The sequence below is a fragment of the Epinephelus lanceolatus genome, chromosome 20, assembly GCF_041903045.1.
Source record: "Epinephelus lanceolatus isolate andai-2023 chromosome 20, ASM4190304v1, whole genome shotgun sequence".
NCBI classification, from domain to species: Eukaryota; Metazoa; Chordata; class Actinopteri; order Perciformes; family Serranidae; genus Epinephelus; species Epinephelus lanceolatus.
This window is the reverse complement of record NC_135753.1, coordinates 6,824,596-6,835,841: the sequence shown is the minus strand read 5'-3', so window position 1 is coordinate 6,835,841 and position 11,246 is coordinate 6,824,596. Positions and strand designations below refer to the sequence as shown.

Genomic DNA, 11,246 nt, shown 5'->3' with positions numbered 1-11,246 from the left:
TTCTGCAAATAAAAACAGAGAAACTGATAATCTTGCAGTGGTCTCTTAATTTTTTCCGGAGCTGTATATATTATATATATGTAGGCCATAACCTATGTGCGCACACACACACACACACACATATTCATTGCATATTAGTACACTGATTGTACAACAGATTGTAGATACATATATATATATAGTATTTACAAAAAAGACAACAACAACAAAAACTCTATTGCACTCTATCACTGCCCCTGTGCACTGCCTGTTGGCACCTATGTGCTATCGGACTCAAACTTTTTTTTGGGGCACTTACTCATGTTGTTCTCTCCTGACTAGATCTTGCTTGTGTTGTATTAACTCTCAGATGTACGTCGCTTTGGATAGAAGTGTCTGCTAAATTAAATTGTTGTTGTAACCGAAATTCTATTTGAAACAAAGTGGTGAACTTAGCAGCTTTATGTGATAGTTAAGTTAACTAACTTCCTAGAAATGTTGCCTTTAGCTAATTTGAATAAATGAATTAACCAGAATGTGAAAGAATACTAATGCTAATAGGACTTGTGTATCTTGAATCTAATGGTCAGTTGTTCTTCTGTTTTTGTGGATTTGTCCACAGCATCTCACCCATTTCCTGGCTAACGAGGAGCCTGCTATTCCTGCAGCAGGTACATTCAACTGTCCATGTTGTTCCTTCAGTGCCAGTCTAAATTATTCAGCCCACTACCACCTCAGAAACCATTTAAATGGAACAATGCACCATGGAGATATGGTCTGAATTTACAGTAGGTATCGTTTTATTAAGATAAAACTCTATTGTCTCCCTTTTCCCCTACCCATTAAGAATGTTTTTTTTTTATGTGCACCATGTGTGATGTGTAATGTGACCTCTATGAGCATTAAAATGTTAAATGTTAATTATTGCAGTTGCCAACTTGCCTGTTGGAGAAGATTTTTGCAGAAGTCGTCCTTAACGATGGAGATGGGGCTTTATTGACTCTCTCCATGGTGTGTCACCACTTCAGAGAAGTGGTGGGAACAGGATACTTTCGGAGAAAAGTTCACTTCATGTGGCTTGACAGTAAGATTTAAAAAAGACAAAATGCATGTTATGCTTATAATATAATATAATATTTTTTCCAAGTTGGATAAATTTGTCAAATTTGTTTTACAGGTGTTTCAAATTGGAGCAACTTCTCTGCAGTGTACCGGGCAGAGTTTTACAAGATGTATTCCCTTGAAACATGCAGAGAGTGCAGCATGATCTTTAAAAGCTGCATTCCGGGTAAGCAAATTGCTCATGGACATGCGATGACTATTTTTGTTTTTACCGTCCACAGATTGCAGTAGAGAAATGTTCCAAAAAAATTTAGTTGTTGCAGATTAGTGACAAAATACTGCAAATACCCCATCAGTCCCATTGTATGGGAATCCATAAGGCAGTAATAATAATCTCATGCAGTAGTAAAATATAAATATGGATATTATTAAACACTTATAACCCTTCAAAACTGACATAAGAAAACATTGCAATTATGAGTAGTGAGATACAAGAGACCTACCAAATAGTACCTTAAGCAATCTATCCCTATGGATAGGACACTAGCCAGTGGACTATTGGACACAAACATTTTGAGAAAATGTTATCTTGAATGTTGAAAATAAAGTGGGGCCTCAAATAAGTACTGTTTTTATTTAATTATTATTATTATTTTTTAATTTACCCACAGGCTATGCAGGAAAAGGAAAACGAGGGAAGCTGCAGGGAATCTATTCGGAGAACTCTCACCCAGGCTTCTGCTCAAAGTTCTGCCAGATGTGTGCAGTGAGTAAATTAGCCATAGATTGGTCTGTCAGTATTTTTTTTATCTCGATACAATGTTTAAAGCTCTCTTATTCTTTGTTTTTATTTTTTAGTACTTTTCTTTTTAATGACTTTGAAGACATAATGACTAAAAACTACATAAAGTTGACACCATTTGAACGCTTTTATCTAACCATTTATTAATTGGGGGTTGCCAACAAGCCATCAGTTATATTTCTAACAAATATTTATCGGTCTTCCATTTTATTCATCCAGATTGAGTACATGCCCTCATGACTAAATAAATAACTTTATTTATCATTGACAAACATTCTACTTTTGTGTCCAAGTTGAGTGAAATGTTATGTTTTTCTTCTAGGAATCACAGATTAGTTGGAGAAGTTGGGTTCGCGTTCTCTACATTTTTGACCTTTTTTATTTGTCAAATAAATTGTTGAAATTAAACAAATTATTCTTGAGTGGTGGTGGTGCTGCCAATGGTGCTGGTGAGAGCATGAGAGGACAGACAATGGGATTCTCCTACCACGTGACAGTGGATGTGGAGGATGTCAACGAGGTTCCAGTCTTTTTTTCCCAGTCATTTTTTTCCTGACCTACTGCTGACTATTGCTTCCAGACTAAGTCTGTTCATTTTTAACAAATCAATAGAGCTACTTTTCCTTTGGTACTTATTTGCATTAGAGTCTCAAAATACACTCCACACAAACAGACACATAGAGTACAGATAAACAGTTGAATGCTACAGTATGATACATCAAGACATAAGTCATGAAACACAGCATAGGTGAATAAATAGGTCAGAAATATATATTTTAAAAAAATGTAAAAAAAAAAAAAAAAAAGATGGTGAAATACTGGATGTCCTCTATAGAAATGTAATTGTAGAGAGAGGGCTTGTCAGGAGGTATACTAGTCAGGCAATGTAGCCTACTAAGTTCTGTTAGTAACAATTAGTGAGTAAGAGTAATTAAAATAGTTGACATAATTGCTAATACAACAAATATAAATGTTAATTGAAATCAGTTATGTTCAGTGAATGTTTATTAGCCTATCTTTAAGATAGCCTTCAGTCAAAAAGTATACAATTGTTGCCATGGTGAAATAATGTGCCCTCACATCAATAATCACCTGTCATCACCAAGAGTTGCTACAGATATGATTCTACATTTGTATTTATTTTTATAGGCTACATGAAAGCATTTACATGTGTTCAAATAAACATTTATGTAGCATATAAAAACAAACAAACCATGAACGCCGAGTTTGCGGTAGGCTACTATGAATGCAGAGTGAACGCCATCTTAGGAAGGTCACTGCCGGCTACCTAGTGCTGTTGTGTATGGAGATAAGTCTTCAGCAAACTTGGCGTGCTCACTCAAAAGTCTCAAAGTGTAATCGGTGCCGGTCCAAAAAATTACAGCAAAGCAGAAAAACCCGACAGCACTCACCTATAAGTAGGCCATAATACTAGGCTTACTAACTCTGCACGCTGAATTCCCATACACAACTAGGCAGCCGGCAGTGACCTCTCCAAGATGGCGGCGACGTTGACGCACAGTAGCCACAGGATTATCTATGCTTGCACCTTGCCTACCCACTCATGGTGCATTCGAGACAACTTGGAAAAACGAGCTCTAACTTGTTGAAATGAATTGAATTGCTGTCCAATTCGATTTACAGTATAGAAAAGATCGGGGTGCATAGGGGACAAACACAACAGCTGCGGAGGACACATACCCCCTGTTCCCCGCGTCCACTACGCCCCTCTTTTGATTGAATGCACCAACTTTCACAGAGAAAGTCCTCATGCAAGCAGAGCTGGCAAAAGCTGGAGTCACAGATCAGTCCTTGAAATCGGATCAGTCATTGAGATCAATTAATTGAATTGATCAATTAATTGATAATCACAGGTTTTGTTGCTTTACAACAAAAACTGTGATTAATTTTCTTCAACGCGCTGGACTCTTGAGGATCTAAGCTATCAAATACACTTCTGCAAATGATCTGCAGAGGGCAACAATACCACTTTGCTGCGTCGAGTCTGCCCCTAATTGACAGGAGAAGAACAATAGAAATTGTTGGCGCCAAGGATTGCATAACGGGACAAGAACAAGAAGTAATGAAGATCGAGACGTTTCAGGTAACTTTTTGTATAACTACAACACGTTTGGTGTACAGAAAAGCAGGTTGTGTAAATTCTCCGTTATATAGGCCTATATATTTATAGATAGATAGAGAGAGAGATAGATAGATAGATAGATAGATAGATGTGTGTGTGTGTGTGTGTGTGTGTGTGTGTGTGTGTTACCAACTGTCTCTGTTATCCTGAAAGGTGCACTATTTAACAGTAGTGTGGTGGTAGTTTGTGAAGTGACTCTACTACTACTGTGCGTTCCCACCAAAAGATTGATGAGCGTCATAAGCAGCCAGCAGCCATTCATTTTCAATGAACACTCGCGTCGGCTGCAGCGACCGACCGCGAGCAGAGCGTCAAGCTGAAATTGAGAGAAGCTGAACTTTATGCAAATGAGCAGCGCTGCCGCCGAAGCAGCAGCGAGCAGCAGCCAATTGCAGACCGTGAATATTCTCAAGGCGGGACAGTAAAAGAAAGAAAGAAAGAAAGAGATCTTCTGCAGTGCAACTTGAAAGCCCCGCGCCTTGGCAGCCTTCTGCAAGCCCTGCCAGAGCTGCCAGGCAGCGCGATGCCAGCGACCTGAGCGACCGCTGGCGATTTTGAATCTTTTGGTGGGAACTAGCGCAGGGCAGAAATCTGAGAGCAGAAATTCTGCGAGCGCGCACAGAAACAGTTTGAGCCCGAAGAGAAAAGCCGAAGCTCGAGCAGGAAATCTGTGTGCAAGCACACAGTTTCAGCAGAAACAAAGTAGATCCAAGCGCGCAGAGGCTATTTGGGTGCGAGGGCAGGGTTTTTGAGCGTGAAATCAATAAATAATGCTCTCAAACTGATAGACCACTCTCTTGAATAAAGATAGGGATAAAGCTCCATACCCCACTACATCCAAAACAATTTTCATGCAGTTTTACTGTAGAATTTATGAGAAATTTAAAGGTAAAATCTGCTAAATATACCCTAAAGTATAATCATAATGTCCTCATATTAAATACAATTAAACAAAATCCTTCATAGATTACATAAATCTTTCAATGGATTCTTGTTGTAGGTGACCCCCACTAGATCCAAAATAATTTTAATGCAATTCTACTGTAGATTTTATGAGAAATTTAAAGGTAAAGTCTGCTCAAAAAAAATACCCCAAAGTATAATCATAATGTCCTCATATTAAATCTAATTAAAAAAGAATCCCTTATAGGTTACGGAAATCTTACAATGGATTCTTGTTGTAGGTGACCCCCACTAGATCCAAAATAATTTTAATGCAATTCTACTGTAGATTTTATGAGAAATTTAAAGGTAAAATCTGCTTAAAAAACCTACCCTATAGTATAATCATAATGTCCTCATATTAAATATAATATATAAAAAAAAACCTTCATAGGTTACATAAATTTTTCAATGGATTCTTATTGTAGATGACGCCCACTACATCCAAAAGAATTTTCATGCAATTTTACCAAGGAGTTTATGAGAAATTTAAAGGCAAAGTCTGCTCAAAATACAACATAATCTAATCAAAGTTTCCTAATATTAAATATTAATTTAAAAAAAGTCCGTCATAGGTTACATAAATCTTTCAATGGGTTCTTGTTGTAGGGAACCCCCACTGCATCCAAAACAATTTTCATGCAATGTCACTGCAGAATTTATGAGAAATTTAAAGGTAAAATCTGCTAAAAAACAAAACAAAAAAAAACACCCTAAAGTATAATCATAATGTCCTCATATTAAATACAATTAAACAAAATCCTTCATAGATTACATAAATCTTTCAATGGATTCTTGTTGTAGGTGACCCCCACTACATCCACATTAATTTTCATGCAATTTTGCTTTAGAAATTATGAGAAATTTAAAGGTAAAATCTGCTAAAAAACAAAACAAAAAAAAACACCCTGAAGTATAATCATAATGTCCTCATATTAAATATAATTTAAAAAAATCTTTAATAGGTTACATAAATCTTTCAATGGATTCTTGTTGAAGATGACCCCCACTACATCCAAAACAATTTTCATGCAATTTTACTGTAGAATTTATGAGAAATTTAAAGGTAAAATCTGCTTAAATTGCAACTTGATATAATCATAATTTCCATTTGTGAGTTTTCCCCAGCACAAACACAGAGATCCTCTGTCACATTTACAGACTTTTATTCCCATGCATTGTCTGATCCGAACAATAATCATTACAAAAAATAATAAACACATGTGCTCGCACCTGCCCAGCTCCTGCAGCTCGTGTTCTTCCATACACTAACTAAAACACACAAAGGCAGAAGTTCCCTCTCTGTAGAGAGCAGACGTCTCTCTCAAGGACCAGCACGCTAGCCTACTGCATAAAAAAGGGAGAAAGAGCAGTCAGATTAATCAACAGCAGCTGTCCCAATCAACTCACCTGACACTACTCTCCTGAGCCACCCCCCACACACCTCTCTCTCTCTCGAACCACACCCCCCTCCACATCCTCATATTCAATATTAATTAAAAAAAAATCCTTCATAGGTTACATAAATCTTTTAATGCATTCTTGTTGTAGGTGAGCCCCACTTTGACCAGACCAATTTTCATTCAATTTTACTGTAGAGTTTATGAAAAATTTAAAGAGAAATTTCTGCTGAAACACATAAATAAGATCGAAATTTCCCTTGAGTTTGCTGTGGACTGTTTACAGTGCATTTAGAAAGTATTCAGACTAGAGGTCGACCAATAGTGGATTTTTAAAGGCGGATATAATAACGATAGTTTGGAGTAGGAAAAAACCAATAGCCGATTAATTGCGGATAACATTTTTTAAAATTATTATTCATTATTTTATTCAATTTTTCCTCTCCAGTAGTATTCCCGGGTCAATTTGACCCATCCACCACTGGGTGGTGCATTAAGACAAAAAATTTTAGATAAAAACTTTTTAGTCTTAACGATCTGGTTCTTTATCAATACTAAGTTAAGCCAAGAATTAAGGTTTTTCTAATTAACATTAAAAAAAATAATAAATTCAGAACAGGATTAGAATTGATTTATATATTTAAACTAAATATTGTTTCTACAGCAGGAACAGTTAAGTTTACAACAGCAAAGTCAACACCACTTTGTCTGTTTATTAATTGCTTTTAACTCGTTCCGAATTGCTTCTGAACCGTCCGTGCTCCATGCGGAGCTTTGTCTGCACTCTGGACATCTCCCACTCTCCCCAAGCCCCTCCCCTGGAGAGAGTCCAGTGGTCTCCTATGAGCCCAGCCTTCGAGACGTGCAACACTCCGTTAAATGTCATTCAGTTCATCAAAAATATCCCAATTAAAATCAGTAGCGTAATAAGCAGATATGTTCCATGTTATTATGTTTAATTTCAACAACACAGAGAACAGCTTGAACAAGCTGCGTGTGAGCTAACGATCAGGGATTTCACTCTGATTGACTGCGCATTCGTGTCTACTTCCGAAACACAGCGGTTGGGGTGCGTTTGATTTATTGTACAGGGATGTTTGATTTTTCCACAACTGGACCACGGATGTCAAAAGACGCCGTTTGCACCGGGACAGGACAAACAATAAATGAAACCAACGAAATTCCACACATTCTTGTGGTTAGCTCAAACACTGTCAGCGTGATTTAAATAGTAAATATTTAAATAGTTAATTGACTTTATTGCAGATGTTGATCAATGTTTTTTACAACGAAAAATAGGTAAAGAGGAAAAGAGAAAAGGAAAAAATATACTGCAAGTAATATCAATCTGTTGATAGATCTGTGTAATTTGTAACTGTGTTTTGTACTTGCTGCTGCCTATCTAGACGGTGGGCCGAACGCGTTTTTCGTGTTGTTGATCGATCTCCATCGATAGAGTACACAGTTTTTTGTGTGTGATATTAAACAATTCTATAGAGTCCGGGAAAATTTGTTGGCAGCTCTGGTTTGATCATATATTTTCACAAACTTGTATTTTAATTGTCACTCTGCTCAGGCAACTTGTGGGATAACTCTAGCTGATGAACCAATCAGATTGTAGTTTAGAGAATATCAACCAATGGCAGACGGCCTTACGACCCGAAAACGTAAACTGGGAAAACTGACAGCTCTGTCTTTTTTTGACTTATTATTGTGTCAAAATGAACAATTTCATGTAATATATGGTATATAATCACCATCATCATTAATATACATATGTAACATGATTGTATAATCTTAGGGTCTACACAAATCCCTTTGCAGGTGCTAAAAATGGCCAGTGTTCTGATTTATTTTTCTATGTACTGTATGCCCCCGTTAAGTTTCTTTTATATTGCTGATAATAGCTACAGCCTACAGTCTCTGCGTTGTGTTGTGATAATGACAGTGGACTAACGGCTAACAGTTAGTAACGTCAGTTGACTCCAACGAAGACACATAGACGCTCTGATGTCGATTCAATGATGACTGTTTATTGCTTACAAGCACTTCGGGATCTGGGGGATACAAGCCCGGTCTCGGTAAAACTATTTAATATAAATAAAATCATAATCAAAGGAAACTTACAATACTAATAAATGATGTCAACGTGATGAAGCTTAATAACCGTTAAATAACAAATTACATGGTCAATGGTCTAACCTTGACCAGGATCAAAGACTTACTATATTACAAATTACATAAAAGACACTATTGATACAGATGAACCAGTACACATTGATAATCACTCTGAATGTCAATATAGTTATAATTAGTAATAAAGTCTCTCTCAGATCATCTATACATTAATATTTACAGGTTTCCATTTAACAGTCACACACTCACGTGGGGGATACAAGCCCGGTCTGACTTGTTCCCCTGGTGATGGGCTTTATAGCTGCATCGTTACCTTGGATACTGTGTAGCCAAGTATTAAATTTGAAATATAAGATAACAGCATAAAAATATGAAAATAACACAAATATGTACACCTTACAACTATTAAATGAAGATAAAATTACTGGCAAAATTATATTCTATATTACAAGATTTTGCTATTAGACATAGTGACCATTTAAAGCTCAACTGATGTATATAATGTAACATGCAAGAGGCATATGTTACATCTGCTTCTCATATTGTTCTAATACTAAACAAAAGAGTAATTTTAATATATATGTATATATTTCTTAATAATAGACCCTAAACTGACTAGTTTATAAGCTTCTAGAGTCTAATGAATGACCTAATAAACTACAATATACAACAAGTGATGAGTCTGAGTCGTTTTCTCCACTTGATTTGATTTTTTTTTTAAATGTCATCTCATTTGCATAAACCCAAACACATGTTTACCTTAGCTAGTACATCTGCAGCTAAGGATGCATCCTGGAAAATATGGAGTGCTGTATGCATGTAGCAGGCAGCACAACTGTCATACAGTTTTTAGCCGAAAGTTGGGCAGCATTTGTAAGAAGTTCTCTGGAGTGGGTCAGTTTTGATACTAAAGAAAGCCAAGTTGCAGCAATAGCTGTAGAAAAATATGAGTTAAAGGAAAATGTCTTTGTGTGCCAGCTAATGTTGGCTACCACCGAGAATGTTATATGCAATATGCCAACAGAAGAAACATTGAGAGAGCTCGCAAGAGTAAAGAGAGGGCAATACAGCAGATTGGTTTGTACAACATTGTGGTTTTGACTTTGGACAGTACATTCAATTTCAATTCTCATATCATATATATTCATATATCATACAGTGGTGAAGTATTCAGATCCTTTTGTTATTCATATATCATACAGTGGTGAAGTATTCAGATCCTTTTGTTATTCATATATCATACAGCGGTGAAGTATTCAGTTCCTTTTGTTATTCATATATCATACAATGGTGAAGTATTCAGTTCCTTTTGTTATTCATATATCATACAATGGTGAAGTATTCAGTTCCTTTTGTTATTCATATATCATACAATGGTGAAGTATTCAGATCCTTTTGTTAAGTAAAAGTGCTAATACCATAGTCATCACATAGTTTGATAGTTAGATAGTTTAGTAGTAGTAGATAGTAGATAGTTTGCATCTGATTTCCTGTCAACTCCATGGTCTCTCGAACCAGCAGGCAAGGATCAAGATGTCACACATGTGTCCAGACGATGTGTAACAGCCTTTCAGTCAATCATTCAGTCAGTCAGTGGCGAAGATGAAGACAGCCCGTCGATGTCGTCCATGACAGCGGGGCCCGAGCAGTGCAGTCAGGATACTCTGAGCGTTAGCTGGGTTACTCACAGCACAGTCCGTTTATTCCTCAGGTTCTCCTCATCGGAAACTATGAACTGCAGCCTCATTAGTAAGCTGAGTTAGCTGTACTCATAGAGGCTGTACTGCGGCTAAAAGTCCATTCACTTTGCTAGTGATGAATGCTAACAACACATCGGTGGCTAATGAGCTAATACACAACGTGAATAACTGTTCAAAACACTTCAACTAAAGTTAGAAACGTCTTCAGCTTCTCACGGAAGATATGCAGAAAATGTCCAGGTGAATACTGTCGGTTAGATAGCATAAAGACCATGAATAAAGAGGACTACATACTTTTTACGGTTAACTCTGGTCAACTCCTCTGAGCCGTGTTTACTTCCTATTTGGGCGAATATCATTGGCACACTTCAAGTCAGGTGACGCTGGAACTTGTTGTTGATTGGTTTGCAGTATAGTACGCCATAGCGTTTGCCTGATTAGTTTATCAAACATAAGTTTAGTTTTCATAAAAATATGATCAAATTGAGACTGCCAACAAACGGAAACGTGTTCAGAAAAAATATATTAAGTTAATGTTAAAAAAGCAGCTACTCTATCGCTGAGGATCAATCATTTCAAAAACAAAAGCAGAGAGCGACCTTCGGCCCACCGCTTAATCTTGGCCAGGCCTCCCTTGAAAAAGAGGTTGTTAATCTCAGTGGGATCTTCCTGGTTAAATAAAGGTTAAATAAAAAAATAAAAAAATAGAAATGTTATTTTATATGCAAATATTTTAATAAAGTAGGCTATTTCTTGTTTAAGTACATGGGATCTTAGGATTTTTTTTCTTTTTACCATGGTATCGACTTTGGTATCGAGAATTGTGTAATTTTACTGGTATCGGCACTGACTACTGAATTTTTGGTATCGTGACATCCCTACTGTCCTGTACTAACGTTTTTTAAACAAATACAACATGCTAACGTTATTAGCACAAGTATATGGCATTTTACATTGTATGGATTAGCCTAGCGGCCGGCGATCTTTCCCTCTTCTCATATGAAACCTGGATAAATCCTGAAGTATAAATCCCTGAAGGATAAGTCACATCACACACAAGACTTAAAATGCTATTTTAGTGG

At 36.7% G+C, this 11,246-nt stretch overlaps 1 protein-coding gene across 1 annotated transcript in view; it reads left to right on the top strand.

The window, feature by feature from the left end:
* The first annotated feature begins 3,884 nt into the window (after nucleotides 1-3,884).
* Nucleotides 3,885-11,246, top strand: part of LOC117264998 (uncharacterized) — a 67,542-nt gene continuing 60,180 nt past the window's right edge. Inside the window, exon 1 of the mRNA XM_078162522.1 lies at nucleotides 3,885-3,947. The gene's annotated coding sequence lies outside the window, so the exon portion shown is untranslated. The remainder of the gene's footprint in view (nucleotides 3,948-11,246) is intronic.